This window comes from Mchenga conophoros, linkage group LG20, assembly GCF_057382185.1.
Source record: "Mchenga conophoros isolate Kocher_MC1m ecotype Shallow Benthic linkage group LG20, M_conophoros_male_GT1.1, whole genome shotgun sequence".
Lineage (NCBI taxonomy): Eukaryota > Metazoa > Chordata > Actinopteri > Cichliformes > Cichlidae > Mchenga > Mchenga conophoros.
The window spans coordinates 4,575,759-4,598,215 of record NC_140545.1 but is presented as its reverse complement, the minus strand read 5'-3'; the positions used below and the strand labels follow the sequence as shown (position 1 = coordinate 4,598,215).

The window sequence follows — 22,457 nt, the reverse complement described above, 5'->3', positions numbered from 1 at the left end:
CTATTTAGTCCCCCCCCCTTTTTTTTTTATTTAAATCTAAATGCTGCCATTAAAACCTGACGGCACACTAACACACCTGGGAAGAGCAGTGACACAAAGATGGACTGTGTTACCTTGTAAATTAATAGGATAATTTTCATTTCACCCAGTGAGTAGCTTGACACATTTTCATTGTCTTAAACATGATATTGGATCACTGTAAAAAAAAAAAAAAAATCCAATTAACTAAAGCAAATAGTGCATTGGGCTAGTTTTTTTGGCACAAACATGGGCAGCAGGAGAGACAGGCAGTGAGGATTGATAGAAATTGAGTTGAGGGGTGGTGTGCAGGGGGCTCTTCATTGTGCTACAAACCACGTTGGTCGTCTTCATTTCAATGGCAGCGGTGTGGTGGTGGGCTCTGCTGTGTAACAGAGTGCTGGTAAAAACCTTTTCCAGCTCCTGAGGCAACTGTCCTGACCCCCCGCCCCCACACCACTTAGAAACCCAATACCATGAGCAGCCACAGCTCCTCCCTCATCACAGTATGTATACATTTCACAGGATCAGTGTTTATGATATTTACACACAGTCTCCCCTCCTTTCCCCGAGACGCACAAACACTCAGAGGGTCCAGAAGGATGGATGGGGAGATGGAAACGCACGTCTCCCTCGGTTTCTATCACAAAATCAAAGCGTAAAAGATTTTTCAGTCTAGTGACTCAAAATGCCACCATTCCCAGCACAGCGCAAGGCTTAAGTTGGGCCCAAGACGGCAGTGAAGGGCGAGTGCAGCGAATCCACTCTGAAGGCAGTGCGAAGCAAAGCTGGATTGGCTGGCCCGGGCAGGCTCCCCTCCCCGGCAGATGAGATCCCATTATCAGGCGGACGAGAACTCCACCTCCAGGATTTCACAGCTCCTCTGTTTATCACATGGCTCTGTCAAGTTGGGCACCATTAACCGATAATGAAAGGAGACAACCGGTGCAGTTACAAGCAAAGCACTCCACATTCTACAGGCCTAAGCATGTATCTGGGAAGCTGACTGTGTCTATTCAATTCTGTTCAGCATTCAAACGGCCCATCACAATACCTTTTCCCCGAGCGCCCCTCTCTACAGCTATAGCGCCTTCGATCCCGACAGAGCAAAATCAGGTTGGTCTCTGTTTTTGAATTTGGAGGCAATGAAATTTAACAGAGCCGCTTTAAAAAGGGGGGAAAATGGCACTTTCCTATAACACTCCCTTCATAAAGAATATCAGAGGAGAAGAATTTCAGTAGAAGTTAAGAAAACCAGAAAAGGTGGATGATGACACACGCACGCGCACACACACACACACACACACACACACAAAACAGCACATTAAACCAAACACAAGCTATCATTTTGAAATACGTTTTCCCTCAACCACATCAAACACAATTAGTACAAGTGTTACTGAACAAAAAGACTGCCACTGAATCAAAGACCCACATGCCCCTCCCCGGTCTGTCTACTCCATTTATGGTTTATAGGACTCTGTAGCCACTTACCCTCATTAAAAATGAATACTTGACAAAAGCTGTGGCTGACACAAACTGTTTGCTTTAGCCTGATTTCTCTGTGCTGGAGGAGAAGAAAAAAACAAAACAAAAACAAGCCACTCAGGCAGCAAACGGAGAGCAGGGGAGACAGAGAGACAGACAGAAGAGGGGGAGAAAGTGCTCAGCAACACAAATAAGTCAGCCAGTAGCTGAAACAACAGAAAAAAGTGACATGGATGACTGAGCCAAGCCTGTGAGATAGTTGGCAAGCCTCAGAGGCCTTGGCCTCTTAAGCACTCATATCTAGTAACTTCATTTAATACATTCACCAGGGATGAGCAGACGAGTTGAAGGAGGGGGGGGGGAAAGGGATTTAGAGAAGAAAACAATACTTGTACACCAGGAAGAGGGTAAGGCTGTGGTGGTGCTGGTGCTGGTGGGGGTGTGCTTCAGAGGCTCGACTTTAACACATGACTAAATCTCTACTGTGTAACAAGCTAACTTCCCCCGCTCCCAGCACATAATAAAAGGAGGCAAAATGGATGTGCTAGCTTGATCTTTGTAACTATTTTACCATTCTTAGGCAGGTATTATCTAAAGGAGCCTTTATTCTTGTATTAGATATTCGAACAGTGCTCTTCCAGATGGGGGCTTTAAAGCAGTGACTGTCTCCACCACACGTACTATATCCATAAAGAACAAAGGCTCTGTGTGACTGCTGCTTCAAGTTACTGTTCCTCATACTGAGGCGAGTGCTGAAAGCCCCTCCCCTTTCTGAGCTGGCAGGCGAACCCAAAAGAAGGCTGACTTCAAATCATTCATTGCCCCTTTTAGCTTTCATAGATTCTGAAGAGAACACTTTACAAGTTGGGGGAATCCAAAGGGAAAACAGGGTCTTGCTCGACTAATTAAAGCACAGACTTTGCCTGGAGCGGTTTGAGAGAGGGGAGGAAGCAATAAAACAATCCTTTTCAATCTCCCAACAAAGTAACTCAAGGAAATTACTCAACTAAATATGGTTAACTATACGCTTGTGGATAGCAAGACTCAAGATTTTTAGAGGTTGTTGCTTTAGCTGAGGAGAATAGCACTCAACAGAGGATGTTTTCATTAGAGGAAAAAAACTGCAAAGGAAACGGAGGTTACGCATTGCTCTGAGTAAACTGCCTTATCAAGGTGACACAACTTACTGAAAAATCAAGTTGTCTGTTGGTTTTAGTCCAAACAGGCAGCTAGTAATTAAGCTGCTACCTAGTAGGCTTTATTTGCTGTCATTAACACAGCTGTAAAATGTGAGAGAAGCCAAGGAAAGGTATTTCACTTTAGGCAATCAGAGCAAGGTCTAGCCTTGCATAGCTATCTTGTTTACATAGCTATTCACAGTCACATTTGGCAGCCTTGCAACACTCTGAAAACCAAGACACTTGTAGGCTACATATGTCTAATCTCTTTGCCAAGCTACACAAGCTACTCAAGAGAGTGAAACTTGCTTGCAGCAGCCATTTGGTTAAAGTATTGCATATTTAAAAAATGAATGTAAGTAAACCTTACTCCAGATGGGGGTAGCTGCCACCTGGCAGATAAATTGATGAAATGGTGGTGGGAGACAGCACAGCATTTTTCTTTGTAAAAATACAGCACTAACTGATTGCTCATTTGCAGACTTTGATAAATGTGTGAGTAGAAAAAAAAACAGCTTTTAATAGAAGTGCGCCCTGTCTGAATTCACACAAAGAGCGCTCCGCAGCTTCCATTAGATCACAGCTTGCTGAAATGAAGACATTTTTTTTAAAGGGCCAAGGTAAGAGTAAATCGGGGTGTGAAACTATTACAAAATCAGATCATTCAAGTCTTTACATGGCTGTAAAATCTGATTCTAATATAGAGCAGATTCAACGCAGTCGCAAACAAACGCACGTGTGTAATACCTCAGATGCTACAGTCCCTGATTTTCCACAGACATTCTTCGAGCTCTCACATGGACTGTCTGTGTCTGATTCTCCAGGCAAAACAGGGCCTCATTCATCTGAATAAAAGAGCAGTTCAGCCTGCCGTGGCTGCACTGAGAACAGACTCTGAGGAATGAGACTATATTTCCAAGAGGGCCACAGAGGGACAAGGGTGCAGGCAGGCAAGGCAAGGCAAGGCTGTGGTGCAAAAAAGAGGAAGTTTACATTTCAGGCAAATCCTTTTGTGTACAAAAACACGGCAAGATAAACAAACAGCACATGTGTCTGCTGCTCGACTCGGAAGAACCTGTTCCTGAGTGGAGCTGTGATTAAACGTGATCGGCACGAGCAAATGAAGTCCGCTGTGGTCGTGAAAGCAAGAAATGGGGGGGTGGGGGTGATTACTGTGTGGTCTGAGGTAGCCAGCGACTGCTCCATTTCACACAGAGCACATGGCAGTCTCACCTCCATACACTGCCACCCTGTGGACAGTGACAAGAGGTACAGCTTCATGCTGCTTCTATGGAGGATCCTGGAGTGAGTGTGTGAGAGAGAGGAGGTGAGCCAGCGTTCATTATGAGTAAAACCAAACATTTACTCCACACGCTAATTCATGACATGTGTATGCTCAATATGGCACAATGGCCCTTTAATGCTGTATTTTTCCCTCCAGTGCCGACGCTTATTCAGAAATCAATTATTCTCCTCTGGTCACACTCGGCTTCTCTCAGTGTGTAAGCTAATGATTCAGCCATCTAGTTTACGGATACATAACGGTAACTAGAATAACCACATCCATTATAAGTCAGAGTAACAAGCATCTAAAAGTCATTCAAGTTAATTTTTCACAGCTTTCCTTTTTTCCATTTGGCATGAATAATAGCAGAGAGAAGTAATCTCAAAGGCAAATGTACGGTCAGCATGTCAGCACTGGGTGCGGTGAGAAAAAGATGTGTTATTCAAAGAGACAGCACACAGTCAGGGTGTTGAGGCTGTGTTATGAGATTAGACTGTTTTTTGTGGGAGCGAACGGTTAAAATCAGTCTGTGTGCAGTCAGAGCAGACAGTTTGGAGATCAGTGCTGAGGTCAAGAGGAGCCACTTAGCTGTGCTTTGGCCTTCCAACCCCTACAGCATTCAGAATCCACTGTTCCACAGAGGGAGTAGATAAAACGCTTGGCAGCAGACTTGCAACAAGAGATGGCTACATTTACTAATGTGCGGCGGATTTATTTATTTCTTTTTAAAAGCTACAAAATGGAAATTAATGGGAATCGCTAGAAAGGTGGGAAGCTTTCTCATTAGAAAGGATATATATTAGCTTAGCCTCACTAATGCGGTTCCCCTATAGGCATTAAATCTTCGGTACAAACAAAGCAATAAGCAACCAAGACTAAAACCTATACCTCTCTCTCAATCACTGCTCAACCATGAAGGTCATCCTGCATTTTCCTCTTCCAGCTATTATCCCTGTGATTTCAGACTAGTGCTAAATGAGATGTACAATTGCGATGAGATGGGAACAAAAAGTGTCCTTTTTGTGCTAAAATCAGAAGATAACATGTTGCAAATCATTTGTGAATACATGACAGGGATATGAGATGCTAACCCAGTTGGAAAGACAGTTGATATTCAATGTTGAGCAAACTGGAAGCCTAAAATTGTAAGTTTCTTTATAGTGGGGAACAAACGGCGAGGAATAAACAGTGGTGGGCTTGTGCAGCTTTAGTTCAACGAGTCAGCTTGTACCAGAGCGGTGGATGGAGGGGAAATATAGATGGCTTGAGCGAGGGAGTGCAAGCTGTAGCTCTCTCTGTTCCTGCACACATCAGCAGCAGGAGGGTAGGGATGCGCGGAGGCCACAGCAAGCCAATTACCAAACTCATTAAGTAACCTGCTAGCTGGCTTTGAACTGCAGCTCCCTCCATCATATCACGACTGGATTCTCCACCGTTGTTGTGGACATCTCGCACCTCTTCTTCTTCTTCTTTCTTTTTTTTTGGTTGTTAAATAGCTCGAGAGTGAATCCAAAAAACTGACACAATAATTGCATTTTCACATGCGTTCTCTGGAATTCAAATGAAAGAAATCAAAGATGAAACTGCAATTTTAAAAAAAGAAAGACAGACAGACTGGCAGCTTGAAGGTGTAAGTTTGGCAAAAAAGCAGCTGCAAACAAAGGAGACCTGCTTATACAGCAGGTAGAGGGAGAGGGGAGGAAAAAAAGCAAATAATGGATCAAAACACAAACACGAGAATTGATTGGTGTGAGCTAGCAACTGAGGGATGAATCAGCGCTGACAGGCTTGAGCCGTTCTCTCCGGGAGCACTGAACGCAAGAGTCAAAATGGCTGCAAACAGGGAGGAGGAGGAGGAGGTCAGTGCATGAAGATGATGATGGAGAGGTATCAGGCTGACAGCACAAAGGCCAGGGAGAGAACATGATCAAGGTCCAGTGGGTGGGGTAGGAACAGAACATTTTTTTTGGGGGGGGGGGTTAGAGCAGAGCAAAAAACACTGCACTCGCCAACGCTAGAGTGTCACAAAGCATTGTTGACTAACCTTGACTGCATTCACCTCCTAGCTCACTGCCACACTTCCTTTCAACAAGTATTGACACAACGACAGTCTGCAAGAGAAAAACTGGAAGGGGGTGGGGGAGGATAGACACACACACAGAGAGAACAGGGGAAAAGTATGAATGAGGTGAAAATGGAACAAACGAGGTGATAGCAGATTGACAGTAGAGGTGTATGTGTAGGTGAAGATGGCTGCCATCTTTGCCGTCATGTTGAACATGCGGCGAATGTTGCCAGCGAAAGCCATGAAGCTGTACAACATGGTAATAATGACACTAATTATTTTGTACCGCACATTTTAAAACCAGCATTTACAAAGTGCTTTGCAGTACCATTCACATTTTCTATGTGGAGATTGTAAGCATTTGTTCTAAGCCAGTATTCATTTCCCTCTTCCCCAACAAACCACTCTGGATGCACACAGATCTAAGCACTTATGCCTGCAACACACACACACACACACACACACACACACACACACACACACTCCCCCACCCCTGAACCTCCCCCATTATCCCATGAGCCCTCTCTACTCTGCCTCGCTCTACAAGAGCTTGGAAATAAAAACATCACAGCTCTGCCTCGCAGCACCTGTTCAATAACATTGACATTTCACATTCAGCATCCGCACACTGAGAGATTCCCTGCATTTACTCTCTTTAACACGTAGAAGCACAAAACACACACACACACACACACACGCACGCAAGCCAAATTCGTGCCAACGTATGCTTTTTAATGCCGCAAAGGCGGCTGCGTGTGTGCAGATGCACGTCCGTCCCGCGTACGTGCCTGCAAGACGAGGGGTAAAAAATTCATTTGACTAGCTGAGGTGCACGTCTTAATTTTATGAATTTTTTTTTTTTTTACAATTGACTAATTAAAAGATAGCAATTATTTCTTTGTGCGTTACAGAAACTGTGTTCGGTGTGTTTACGTGATATGACTCAGTAGCTTCCCTCATATTATTTTTTTCAGCACAAAACACATGCAAATCTCCTCAGGATCATTTAGGAACACTTGTCAATATTGTTTAGAATAATAAGAGACAACAGTAACTGTTTCACATGTTCATTGTCTTCTGTGCTTTACTGGAAGGGAGTGGCTGGGCTTTCGAACCAATCGTGTATCGACGGCAAATTAAGAACAAAACAAGACGACACCCCCAGATATTTACCCCACGTGCACAATTATTCTGTTTGTTCTCTTTCTTTCCTCGCCTCTGATGTAATACTCCTCCTAAATTCAGCTTGCATGAAATGAAATGGTCTGTTTGATATTATTCACTGCACACCTGGTGTTATTTCTTTTAAATTCAAAAAACAAAGTATTTCTATTCAAGGCAGTATAAGCACTGTCGAACGGCAAGCTGGGTATGCTGTTGTCTGACATTTGGAGGGGAGGGGGAGGCAAAACACACTCAATAACCACCCGGACCAGCATGTAATATTTATATTTGCTCCCAGATCAAACTTGCCAAAGAAGATTTTGGGGTCAAACATGTTTGTTTTAAACATTTGGTATGATTTTCTTTTATGTAACATGCTGCTACAATGCCAGTCTTCATGTAATAGTTGCCACCTGAGGAAAGCTGAAATGTGCCTGCTTCCATGGCTCAATGGTGTCATCAGGTGTAGCCTAACCTGGAAGGCTGAGCAGGGGCATCTGTTTGACAGCATTAGAGAGCATCAGAGCCCCTGCATACACAGATTAAATGGCAGTAAATCTGAGGATTAGATTCATGTATGAATAGCCCATATTGATTTTGCAATCTCTTCAGTAACTCTGGGATTTTCACGGTGCAGACAATGTGGGCATCAAGCGTGTGCGCGCACATACACACATGGGCTCATCTATCTGCCTGGTTTTTAAAAGCCTCTAAAATCAGTCTGTGACTAACCCATCCCCATTTTAATCTGCTCATGTCTCCGCCTACAGGATGTATTCGAATAGCACAAGGCATGCAACATCATTCCTTTAAAAAACTGCCCGTTCATCCAGCCTCTCTGAGTAGCCACAACAAAGCAGAGAGAACTAAACAAGCTCAAGAGGCCTAGAAACGTCCAATCCTATATATTGTTATGTGTGCTCATGTGAGAACAAGATCGCTTCCATGCTCTTTGAGTTGAGGGTTATTATTTGTGAGCACCATGGGTTGATGTGGACGGCCATAGCGCCAGGATTTCTCTTCTTTCGGTGCCTCTTCTCAGTCTTAAAAGCTAAATATGCATGCTCTCTCTTTCTCTGTTGCTCTCTCTCTCTCTCTCTCTCTCTCTCTCACACACACACACACACACACACACACACACACACACACACACACACACACACACACACTTGAATTCATTCAACCCTGACGCGACCTTTTTGACACGAAAATCCCAAAATCCTGTGCTGAAACTCAAATCCCCTCTGACCACTATGGCCCTTCGGAAGCAGGATGACATCAAAAAGAAGCGCTTTGCTTTCATGACTTTAGTCCACCCCTCAGTATGTCAGCGTCTCTGGCCCTCTGCCACATGCTTGTCACACACACAAAATAAAAAAACACTATTTAGAAACATACGCAGCACATACAACATGAAGAAACCAAAGATAGCCTGAGCTGCAACTTCCCTATTTCCACACACAACGAGGTGGGCGTCAATTGTGCTGTGATATGAAGGGGCTTCCAAAGCAAACACACTATACTCCTTTCCCCTTTACAGCTACACAAAACATGGATAAAGCCTATATTTACAATATATGTACAATACATTTTTCTTGCTTGGCAACCTGCAGCAACCTGACAACCTCATTCAAAATGGCTGCTCTGGTCATCATGCATGCCCTTAGCCACCTATGGAGGCGCATGAAACTGATTACCTGGTGATTGGTTTGTATTGGGAGATAGCTCTATTAACCTTTGGGTAACACAGGTGTGTAACCAAGTAGAACGCTGCTCTTACTACACGAGAGAGACTGAGAGAAAGAGAGACATGGAGAAACTCGGTGTGACAGCAGAGCTGCTCCAATTAGGTAAGCACATTGAGCCGTCAGGCCACCACATTCATCAACACACAGAATGCCAGTCAGCAGCACCAGAAGGCTCGCCCGCCTCTTTACCACGCTACTGTTACTGTGGTGCAGTCGGGAGAGTGACAGGGAGGCATTTGCAAAGCAGATTTGGACCATTCTCCCCAGCATTTGGCAGCGCAAATGTTTCTATGCATGGTTTGGGTTGTTTTTACTCGCATTTCCCTTGTCCTAATAGACTGACCACGGGCCGCTAATGATATCATTATCATACATGCACTGTAATTATCTCGACCCACCGTGTGCCAAGATCAATGGACGGCAAAATTTGGATCAATTGATGAGTCTGCTGCTGTTAAGCTGCCGAAACATATTTCGCACACAGTCGATGTGCTGTTGGATGGGCTGTGAATGAATTGGGTCCCTGCCTGTTTTCAGAGTGCGGCATCCAGACATGGGGTTAGGCAAGTGGATCTGTGCCATATAAGAAGTGAACTAAACTGGCAGGGCTGGTGAGCTTCCCTCTGCTCTTCATAATGTCAACCACAGCCACTACTGCTGGACACAAAGCCCCAAACAACAGTTTAACATTTCTAACAAAGTCAAAACAATGTAATGATTGTATATGTTTTTCTACTGTCTCTTTGTCACCATCATGTTTAAAAGAACAGAATTTGATCAAAAACCAAAGAATTTGCATGAAAACAACAGAATTTGAAAACAAACAACGGAATTTGAATGAAAACAACAGAATTTGAAAACAAACAACGGAATTTGAATGAAAACAACAGAATTTGAATGAAAACAACGGAAGTTTAAAACAAACAACAGAATTAGAATAAAAACAACGGAATTTGAATGAAAACAACGTAATTAAAATGTACAGAACAGAGTTTGAATGAAAGCAACAGAATTCTAAAACAAACAATAGAATTTGAATGAAAACAACAGAATTTGAGAACATACAATGGAATTTGAACGAAAACAATGGAATTTGAATGAAAACAACACAATTTGAACAAAAACAACGGAATTAGAATGTATAGAACAGAGTTTGAATGAAAGCAATAGAATTCTAAAACAAACAATAGAATTTGAATAAAAAGAGTAGAATTAGAATGAAAACAAAATCATTTGAATGAAAACAACAGAATTAGAATGAAAACAACGGAATTTGAAAACAAACAACGGAATTTGAATGAAAACAATGTAATTAGAATGTACAGAACAGAGTTTGAATGAAAGCAACAGAATTCTAAAACAAACAATAGAATTTGAATGAAAACAACAGAATTTGAGAACAAACAATGGAATTTGAACGAAAACAATGGAATTTGAATGAAAACAACCGAATTCGAATGTACAGAACAGAGTTTGAATGAAATCAACAGATTTCTAAAACAAACAATAGAATTTGAATAAAAAGAGTAGAATTAGAATGAAAACAACAGCATTTGAATGAAAACAACAGAATTTGAACGAAAACAACGGAATTTGAATGAAAACAACGGAATTCGAATGTATAGAACAGAGTTTGAATGAAAGCAACAGAATTCTAAAACAAACAATAGAATTTGAATGAAAACAACAGAATTTGAGAACATACAATGGAATTTGAACGAAAACAATGGAATTTGAATGAAAACAACACAATTTGAACAAAAACAACGGAATTAGAATGTATAGAACAGAGTTTGAATGAAAGCAATAGAATTCTAAAACAAACAATAGAATTTGAATAAAAAGAGTAGAATTAGAATGAAAACAAAATCATTTGAATGAAAACAACAGAATTAGAATGAAAACAACGGAATTTGAAAACAAACAACGGAATTTGAATGAAAACAATGTAATTAGAATGTACAGAACAGAGTTTGAATGAAAGCAACAGAATTCTAAAACAAACAATAGAATTTGAATGAAAACAACAGAATTTGAGAACAAACAATGGAATTTGAACGAAAACAATGGAATTTGAATGAAAACAACCGAATTCGAATGTACAGAACAGAGTTTGAATGAAATCAACAGATTTCTAAAACAAACAATAGAATTTGAATAAAAAGAGTAGAATTAGAATGAAAACAACAGCATTTGAATGAAAACAACACAATTTGAACGAAAACAACGGAATTTGAATGAAAACAACGGAATTCGAATGTATAGAACAGAGTTTGAATGAAAGCAACAGAATTCTAAAACAAACAATAGAATTTGAATAAAAAGAGTAGAATTTGAATGAAAACAACAGAATTTGAATGAAAACAATGGAAGTTTAAAACAAACAACAGAATTAGAATGAAAACAACGGAATTTGAATGAAAACAACAGAATTAGAATGAAAACAACGGAATTTGAAAACAAACAACGGAATTTGAATGAAAACAATGTAATTAGAATGTACAGAACAGAGTTTGAATGAAAGCAACAGAATTCTAAAACAAACAATAGAATTTGAATGAAAACAACACAATTTGAACGAAAACAACGGAATTAGAATGTATAGAACAGAGTTTGAATGAAAGCAACAGAATTCTAAAACAAACAATAGAATTTGAATAAAAAGAGTAGAATTAGAATGAAAACAACGGAATTTGAATGAAAACAACAGAATTAGAATGAAAACAACGGAATTTGAAAACAAACAACGGAATTTGAATGAAAACAACCAAATTCGAATGTACAGAACAGAGTTTGAATGAAAGCAACAGAATTCTAAAACAAACAATAGAATTTGAATAAAAAGAGTAGAATTAGAATGAAAACAAAATCATTTGAATGAAAACAACAGAATTAGAATGAAAACAACGGAATTTGAAAACAAACAACGGAATTTGAATGAAAACAATGTAATTAGAATGTACAGAACAGAGTTTGAATGAAAGCAACAGAATTCTAAAACAAACAATAGAATTTGAATGAAAACAGCAGAATTTGAGAACAAACAATGGAATTTGAATGAAAACAATGGAATTTGAATGAAAACAACCGAATTCGAATGTACAGAACAGAGTTTGAATGAAAGCAACAGATTTCTAAAACAAATAATAGAATTTGAATAAAAGAGTAGAATTAGAATGAAAACAACAGCATTTGAATGAAAACAACACAATTTGAATGAAAACAACACAATTTGAATGAAAACAATGGAAGTTTAAAACAAACAACAGAATTAGAATGAAAACAACGGAATTAGAATAAAAACAACGGAATTTGAAAACAAACAACGGAATTTGAATGAAAACAACAGAATTTGAGAACAAACAACGGAATTTGAATGAAAACAATGTAATTAGAATGTACAGAACAGAGTTTGAATGAAAGCAACAGAATTCTAAAACAAACAATAGAATTTGAATAAAAAGAGTAGAATTTGAATGAAAACAACAGAATTTGAATGAAAACAATGGAAGTTTAAAACAAACAACAGAATTAGAATGAAAACAACGGAATTTGAATGAAAACAACAGAATTAGAATGAAAACAACGGAATTTGAAAACAAACAACGGAATCTGAATGAAAACAATGTAATTAGAATGTACAGAACAGAGTTTGAATGAAAGCAACAGAATTCTAAAACAAACAATAGAATTTGAATAAAAAGAGTAGAATTAGAATGAAAACAAAATCATTTGAATGAAAACAACAGAATATGAATGAAAACAATGGAAGTTTAAAACAAACAACGGAATTTGAATGAAAACAACCAAATTCGAATGTACAGAACAGAGTTTGAATGAAAGCAACAGAATTCTAAAACAAACAATAGAATTTGAATGAAAACAACAGAATTTGAGAACAAACAATGGAATTTGAACGAAAACAATGGAATTTGAACGAAAACAATGGAATTTGAATGAAAACAACGGAATTAGAATGTATAGAACAGAGTTTGAATGAAAGCAACAGAATTCTAAAACAAACAATAGAATTTGAATGAAAACAACAGAATTTGAGAACAAACAATGGAATTTGAACGAAAACAATGGAATTTGAATGAAAACAACAGAATTTGAACGAAAACAACGGAATTTGAATGAAAACAACGGAATTAGAATGTATAGAACAGAGTTTGAATGAAAGCAACAGAATTCTAAAACAAACAATAGAATTTGAATTTAAAAAAAGAGTAGAATTAGAATGAAAACAAAAGCATTTGAATGAAAACAACGGAATTTCAATGAAATTAACAGAATTAGAATGTACAGTATGAAAGCAACAGAATTCTAAAACAAATAATAGAATTTGAATAAAAGAGTAGAATTAGAATGAAAACAATATCATTTGAATGAAAACAACAGAATATGAATGAAAACAATGGAAGTTTAAAACAAACAACGGAATTAGAATGAAAACAACGGAATTAGAATAAAAACAACCGAATTAGAATGTACAGAACAGAGTTTGAATGAAAGCAACAGAATTCTAAAACAAACAATAGAATTTGAATTAAAAGAGTAAAATTAGAATGAAAACAACGGAATTTCAATGAAAACAACTGAATTAGAATGAAATGAATAGAATTTGACTGAAAACAAAAGAATCTGATCAAAAACCAAAGAATTTGAATGACAACAATGGAAGTTTAAAACAAACAACAGAATTAAACACCCATGTCAGAGTGGAAGACAACAGCAATAGAAATCTCTTTAATGTGTTTTAACTACTTGCTTACATCTCTTAACACTGTTTGGAACCCTCATTTATGTTACAACGTGCAACAAATTATATGTAACAACCTCCCTCCTCACTTACTTTAAAGCCAGCAAACTCTAGAAAATATAAATGCATCTTTTTTTCCCTTTTTTTGCAGGGCTTTGGATTGCATTTACTATTTCTTCATCTCTTTTTTGCAGTTATTAATTCATCAGGTCCACCTCCTGAACAGTGTTCATGCTTAAATCATAAGCCCTCTTGCTGTTTCCTGCTCCTGAATTGGTCTCAATCATGACAACAATTTGAGAGCAGTCGGATTGTGTGATCGGAGGTACCTGATTGCGCTGATGAGCAGAGAGGTGCTGAAGAAAGGAAAGTGGGCCATCTACACTGAACAACTAATGATAATAATATGACATGAACAACAACCCAAAGGTAACACAAACAGATAGCATCACCCTTACAACACTGCCCACTGTGTACTCACCTAAAGAAAGACACAATCCAATATGAAATCATCTCTACTTCAACCTTGAGCTAAGGGTCTTGTCAACAGTAACACTTTTCCCATGCAAGTCACATTTTAGAGAACTCTGTATATCCAGGGGAGAGGGTTAATTCTTTTCATGGGTCTGCTTATCATCATCCTTTAGGCAGCATGATGCAACTTATTCCAGTATACAAAGGCTAATGCAGTTAAATCACACCTAGTGGACTTGAATGCTTGACACTAAGCTTCCCAGCGTACTAGCTAGCTCGAGTGGGCGAGAAATGAACCTTGTTATGTGTCCTGACACTGGGCCCTGCTCCCCAGCAAATAAAAACATGCCTCTCACTTACTGGCTGCCTGCGCTCACGGCCCCATACATCAGCATTATAAAGGAGCTCGGCAGCCTCAAGGTCAGCTCAATTTCCTCCTGCCGTTATGAAGTATCAGAATCACAGCAAGAGGGGGCACCCACACACATGTAAAGAAATGATTTAGGGAGCGAGGGAGGGGAGGGAGAGAGAGAAAGAAAGAAAAAGAAAGAAAGAAGGGGGGGATTTGGAGTGTGAAGGAGAGGCGGTGTGTGATACAATAGGGAACTGTGACAAATCACCAGGAGAGAACCAGCCTCTTCTACAGTAAGGATGTGTGAGTGCGGACAATTGTGAGAAAATGTAGAGAATATTAAGCCTACTTGCTCATTCCACACACTAAGAATGTAGCAGTCTGCAGTATATGTAATGGGATTGAGCGGTTTCTGTTTAACAAGCTGATTCCCCTCGTGTAAGCGCTCAAGTGTAGTCTGTGAAACTACAAAGCAATTAGGCCTACAGAATTATTGTTTCAGAAAATGTGAATACGATGTTTACCTTTGACTGTAATTAAATTCTAAGCAGTTACACGGGGAAAACAGCAACCTAATGCAAACCTAATGCCTTTTTTTCCTTTTGAGATCTAGACCCATTCATCACATGCCCAAGCAATTTGATAAATTACACAGAAGCATGAAAGCTGATCATGTGCGTAGCAGAGTGCAATGTGTGTATGTGTGTGTGTTTGTGTGTGTAAGCCTCTGCCTGAGTCGTCATACTTGGCTGCCTCACTGGCTGAGGTTTGACATCTTCAGCTAAGAGCCTGGGGAAATAACAGCAAATTCACTTAATGGCACCACCTCATCTATTCCTCATACAGAGAGAGGAGGGAGACAAGAAGGAGAGTTCCTTGAGGTGTTACAAAATGGCTGTGTGCTCTCGGCTGTGCTCGCCGCCTCTACCATCCGAGGAGGTGCAGGTGTGTGGGTAAACACACAGCGCATTGAGACCCATCACAGGCCGTGGTTGGCCACCAGCTGTAATTTGCAGTCCACTCTGACCCCTTTGCGAAAAAGCCAGCCAGCGCTGCCGCTGCAGAGCTTTTTGTGGTGACAGCCCAATCCAGTTTGATTTGTGTATGTGTGTGTGTGTGTGTGTGTTGGGGGGGGGGGGGGGGGGGGGGTGTCTCATATGGCTGTGCAAAGATTTGTACCTGCAATGTGCAATGACAAACATATGAAGACCTAAACCCAGCGACAAATGTGAATAGCTGCAGTTATGTGCGTGCTTGTTGGTGTAGGTGTAAGCAAGCATGAGTGTGTATGTTTATGTGTGTCTGCAGGGAGCGTTACAGAGCCAGAGGTATAATGGCCCCACTCCATCTTTGTGTGAGGTATTGCAGAACAATGCAAAGCAGAGCACAGCAGCTGGGAGGGAGCCTGGGCTTGGGATGGCATGCAGTTGGATAACGTCTCAGGGTAACAGCAGGTATGCTATCAGTGCAGCCTGAATCCCCTCAGGGCTATTTACAGAGACTCTGACCCCAGCGAGGCTGGGCTGATGACGTCTCCGTGCCTGCAGCAAAGGAAAAGCAAGACCCGAATTCATGCCACTGCTTCCTATCAGCTGCACAACATTTTATTCCAGCAGCCCTTAACAGCTCTGCAATTGTTCAAATGATTTACTAACGAAAAAAAAACCTCAATGGCTCAACGAGTATATTTACAAGGACTGTAGCTGTACAATAATTTACCCAATAGGGACAATACTCTGAACAATAAACTGCTATGTAGACATTCTTTTCCAATTAACCTAACCTGAATACGGTCAAAGTCAGAGGAAGTGTAATCACATTAAGGCATGTACTGCCTTATTCAGAAGCATTTTGGATATATGTTCACCTTAATAGAGCGATGAATCATAACTGGAGCTGACAGTGTATTGCAGCAATCAAAACTGCCTGACAAAAAGAGGCTCTAGCATCTGACTCAGCTTTCATGTAGCTGCCAGATTAATAGTACAAATTGCGGTGTATTTGCAGAATGTGTGGCAAGGCAGTAGCAACATCACAGAAAAATATGGTATGAGGCTGAGCACTGGGAAGAAACTGACGCTGCAACATAACATGGAGGAGGAGTCCAAAGATATTTACTGGGCTTTGGTGCGCAGCATAAAAACGGGAAGAAATAAATTAATAAAATACTTCTGGAGAATAGGCTCAATTGTGGTGCTATATGAGTGTAGCCAATTACACAATCACACATGGGTTACAAATAATTGTTTTCATTATCAATTAAGATGAAGATTATTTTCATCAATAAATTGATTTGTTGTGAAAAAAAAAGAGCCTACTGTGACCATTTCCCGGAACCCAAAGGAGCATTTTCAAATTAATAATCTCATATTAATTATTATAATCAAAAAAATGTAAATGGTTTGCAACAACTTCTGAATGTTTTTCTGTAAATTGACGCAGCCTGGCCAGCAACAACCCTATTTTGGTATGTGATCTACTAGAAGAAAGAACACACACCAAGAAGACCTGTGCGATCAATACAGTTACTTTCATTTTGATCTGCCAACAAACTAAAGTAGGGCTGTGCGATATGACCAAAATCTCATATCCCGATATAAGAATTCTATCGTCCGATAACGATATAAATCACAAAAATGTAACATTTTCTGTAAATTCTGTGAATCTCGGGCAGCTCGACTTGCGGGAAGTGTTTCCAGCTGCGCATCGTGTAGCTGGAGTCAAGTGTTTTAACCGATGCATGAAACGATACATTTTTAGACATAAGTTGTAACGGCCGCCGTTTTCTTTGTGCGTATTTATTACACGGCGTGCTGCGTGGAAAAGTCTGTTCTAACGTTTGAGTCTAAGGTTTATTTTTTAGCACCTGACGGCTCTTTTCTACTTCTCATCCGGAAATAATCTGCTCTTTCACGTGATTCAGTATATTTTTGAAAAGTCTCAACAGAATCTTGAGCTTTATTGTGAAAGGTTTATGTGGAACATAAACAAGCGGACACGCGATGCTGTTACCGTCATTGTTGCTAACCACAACGCATAAAAACAGGCGCTTGTCCGTCCGTAGTGTGGTTATATAAAATATAAGAGAAAGAGAGAACTTTAAGAAATTAATATAGCCACTACAGTGACCATCAAAACCATGAAAAAATATTGCCGTAAACAGTTTATTTTGCGACACCACGAAAGAAACGATAGCGTAAAATGAAACGATAGACGTTTTTATATCATCATCCGATATATATCGTTATATCGCACAGCCCTAAACTAAAATGACTTCCACATCTCCTTCATTATGATGTTGGATGGTAACGTAGAAATAAACGGCAGCTGTGAAAGCTCACTCCACGTTAAAATAATTCGCTTGAATTATTGAATTGGATTAAGATGTTTATTTTACCGCTCTGTGCACTAAATCTGAAGATTAACAATTTTCTGGAGCTTTAATCTCTTATCTTATTTACAGCATAAAACATAAAAACATAACCGTGTTGCATTTTACGGTTATGTTTTTATGTTCTATAGATTTTTATCAACATTTTATCATCATCATCTGATATCATCTCTCATCAGAGTAGGTGACACTCATAGGGATCATTTTGTCTCACGTGATGTATGAAAACCTCACTTTTTGTGACCACACAGGCAGTTTGAATTAGAAAGTGTGGCTTAACAGAGAAAATTGAGAAACTCTTTGTCTCCAACTGGGGTTTTAGGTTTCATCCAGCCAGATAATGTAAAAAAAGCCTAGCTGTGTTGGACTTCCCTCTGACTCCTAAGCAGGTAAGGATAAACAAGCTCAGGCCAGCTGATTGGAGCTGAACTTTCAAAATAAAATACTTGCATATAATTAGGAAAGTGCATGACTGGTCGACTAGATGTCTAAACATTGCTGCCCTAGCTAGTCAATTACAGAAATACTATTCAGTTAAATGTATTATTCCTATTTTATTAATGTACAACAGCAGTTACGGTTTCAAAGACGGTATGTCGCCACCAATTCCATGACTGCATGATAGACAATCACGAGCTAGCTGGCCTAACGGAGAAAAAGGAGAATTTATAGCTAGTTTCTAGCCAATACTGACTATTTGTGTACCCTGCTCATCTATGGTACCCTGCCAGATCCCAGAATGTAAAGCATACTTGACTATAGGAAGGCATTTGGCACTTTGACAGCACTCATTTTGCAGTTGTGTCAGATTACATTCACACCATAAACCAACCGCTGTGGAGTTAGTTTAAAACCAGACCAAGATCATGCCCTCCAAATGGTCTGATAGTGGTTTTGGTTACGGACAGCATGTTCACAACTGCACAAGCAAACTGCACTGAAGGGGAGAACAGATTCAGTCCAATTTAAAAGGACTAAACACAGCAACATTTCTGCAAAGACCACATGTAAGATCACATGGCTTCAACTACATCTGTAGTGAGAACTGTGATTGAGGTCATGAATTGTGATTCTACTCAAAATGACTGCAATTCTTGAAGCCACATTGTTCACTCCAGGCCTAATCACAACCACCAAGCTGAACCATAGCAGGGAATAGAAGATTATGATCCACCAGCCAGTGTTGGGTCATGATGACAGGACAACTACACAAGAGGGAGCACATTTTTCATCCTCTGAATAAGTAATGCTACTAAACGTCACATTGTAAAAATGTACTGTTGATATAACGCCGCGGCCATATTGTGCTCTTTACATAAATTCTAGCAACAACGTCATTTAACAGACCAGCTGATAACTGCACGGATAATACATATTGTGTGTGCAGCGGCGCTGGAGCAGGAAAATGGATGCCTCCTGTGAGCTTTCCTCTTATATAAAGCCCTCTCCTCTCTCATTTTAGTGAATGGCTTCCCACTACTTGGCTCCCCACGGTTAGCTTGTCAGCCCCCTCTCCATCTCTTTTCTCTGCACCTGCATCTGACACTGCGAGTGTTCTGTCACCCACCTCTCCACATCCCCCTGGAGAAAATGTTCAGCCCCGCCCAGCTAGCTCCCAGCAGCCCCTGGGGCCTGGGACAATTAAAAACGAGGCAGGAGCTCAGTCGAGCTGTCATGCCGAGTCTCAGATGGCACCCTGCCTATAAGGCTCCAGACGTAGGGGGAGTTTGGTATGTGAGCCCAAAGAAAATAATATTAGTGTCTGTTGTACTTGAGATCAACATTCACTCTAGTGCAAGGTGATGGCAGCATATCAACACTCTGAAAGCAATGCAGTCTGGCTGGAGCGATATATTTGGCCTTACAGTATTCAGACACTGCCTGACTGCACACTCACACAGGCACACACACACAAATCCACTGCTATATTCCAGTGTCAGCCAATTACAGGCCTGCCCTGACTGCCCTTGACTACACTCCCTAACCTCCCTCCACAATCCATGTCAAACCCCTGTGCACGGATTTTTTTTTTTTTTGCCCCTCTTGCTCCCTTCTTTGCTTCTTCTTTTTACTCAGAGTCTCTGTCTTCAGGGTCTGAAATATTTAGCAGCCCCATCTAAATACACCTTCAGGCACAGAGTCAGAGCTGTCTCCCTCACCAGGTAAAAAGTAATGAGAGCGAACGAGAGGGAGACAGTGGAGGAAGAGTCGGTGTAATATCTCATCAGTATTATTAAATCATTTCTTCCCTCGGCAGCCCCTGGGTGGTCTGGGGTTGCGTTATTTCTCAGTCAGGGTTCAGTGGCCTCATGCTCCTAGGGTTGAGTCTGGCCGCTCTCCCAGCTTAGTGCTGTACTAAGCAGGTGTCAGGGGAGTTTCCCCTCAATTAAGCAGAGGTAAAGTAATGCCTCTCACCGTGGCGGTGCCGTGAATATATTAGTCTTGCTGTCACCACAGGCTACAGCATCGAGATGCATGAAGAAGACAGACAGCTGCTGAAGCAGGTGAAGCAAACGAGCACATGGATACTAATGTATTAAAGCAGGGTTAGGTTAAAACAGGACATGATCTAAAACCCTTATCTTACACAGATGAATACATCAGTATTGGGGGGTTTTCTTCTTTTTTTTTTTATGTATGCCCAAGTAGTATGCAGGGTAATACAGTACTGTTTTAGAGGGAGCTGAGATAATGAGTTTGTATTAGCTGTCTGAGCAGATGACACTGGAGGACACCGAATCCTTGTTGTGTTAATTAAAGCTCAATGAAATTATGCCGATGAAAAATTAGCATGACCCACAGCCTCAGTTAGGGATACAGCCAGGAAAATGGATCTCTCCGTTGAGTTGTTTTCAAGGAGAGGTACACAGAGAGAATACTTTCAGAAACAAAAGCTGAAGTCGAAAATAAATCATTTTACACAATTAACTGATTAGGTTTAAGTGGCGGCGTCGGAGGAATCAACGACACCCGCGGTGAGAACAAAGAACCTCTCATTATACAAATGCATAAGATAGCTGAATCGCTGTTATATTTACCGTTGTGTTGTGTGCTTGCTAATTTTGAAAAAACAAAACTCAAAGCAACAAGCCAGCAATCATATCAATCCAGAACTGCCTCCTTGACATTTTTAGCCAGCACACTGCAATCACCCTGCTATTTTACTCCATCTGAAAAGCCATCTGAAAGGTGGTTTATAAAAAAAAAAAAAGATGTCAACAGAACCAATAATGCCTTCCTTTGTCAGTCTTTATGTGTGAGCATTACAGTGTACTGGACAGATGTATTGAAAAGGGCTGATTGATGGCTTCACTGCAGACTGTCTGTCCACCTCTCTCCCTGATGAGACATGTCAATGTAAAGACACATGAACGCAGCAGCCTGTCCTCCATTTTCTCCTCCTCTCCTCCTCCTCCCTTGTCAGAGGCAGGGAGAATGACGCAGTAAATACAGATGCTGTGTGCACCGTAATTCTGGCGCCCGCTACCTTTTATCTGCCGTGACAGCTTCTGCTGCTGTCGAAATCAAACACCCGGGCGCGAGGAAAAAGCTAGTATTCCTTTTAATAAACTGCCAGGCGGAGCAGAGTGAGAGCAGAAAAGGAAGGCACTCAGCTCCACTCTGCACTGGCCAGGCTTGGCTAAGCAGCAGCTGAGGGAAGCGGTGATATAAAAATGGGGAGAGCGCTCCTTCAGGCATTAGTCGGTATTATGCTGCTCACGCAGGCTAAGGCATCCAGCATCATTGCACTTACGGAGAGCCGTGTGAGCCAATCGGTCAGCGGGGAGTGTTTGGTGCTCAGCGGGGATACGCACGCTGAGACGAGGACCGGCGTGAGAGACGGTGGGCAACCCACTCAGCACCTGCTCCCCAACTCTACCTCAGCCCCCTTAAGGTGCCAGGGTCAATTAGTTACATCCCTCTATTCATGCTCTCAGCCTGGATCAACAGAAACAACTGAAGAGCAGCCTGACAACAAGAAGAGCTCTGAACTGCCCATCAGCAAAATAATAAATTCAAAGTCCTTAAACAAATCAATCAATGTATTAAAGCATAATAAAAAAAAACTATAATTCATCAACTAACATTACACCTTCTCAAAATGTGAGTATTTTTTATTAACAAAAATTATGTTTCAGTTTTTTAGTTAATCAGACAAACTAAAATATAAACAAATCACACTGAAACATTATTAATTCTTTGATTGGAAGCCATAATTGATGAATGCCTCTACAGTGAAAACAAGCAATTTCCGCAAATCTCCAACTGGTTCTTTCTCTCTTTGTGTGTGTGTGTCTGAGAAAGAAGAGGGATGGCGGCTTCGGAAATAGACAGCTTTTTGTTCTGACCCCACAGCTGTCACTAGCATAAGAGGGCCAGTCACAGGCAGCACACATGAGCATTTTAGATATACAGTCCCACCCCCTTGACACTGCAGCAGAGGAGGAACAAGAGGGTTGTGCTTTAGGTGGCAAGACCCCTGGGGATGCTGTCGTATTTCACAACAGGGCAAAAATTCACGAAATACCTGG

At 40.7% G+C, this 22,457-nt stretch overlaps 1 protein-coding gene across 4 annotated transcripts in view; it reads right to left on the bottom strand.

Annotated features, from left to right (window-relative positions):
* Nucleotides 1–22,457, bottom strand: part of rerea (arginine-glutamic acid dipeptide (RE) repeats a) — a 133,528-nt gene that overhangs the window by 91,842 nt on the left and 19,229 nt on the right. For 3 of the 4 annotated variants that reach the window (XM_085260635.1, XM_085260630.1, XM_085260633.1), the window contains exon 2: nt 6,014–6,094. The exons of the other annotated variant lie outside the window; for it this stretch is intronic. The gene's annotated coding sequence lies outside the window, so the exon portion shown is untranslated. The remainder of the gene's footprint in view (nt 1–6,013; nt 6,095–22,457) is intronic. 4 annotated transcript variants of the gene reach the window in all.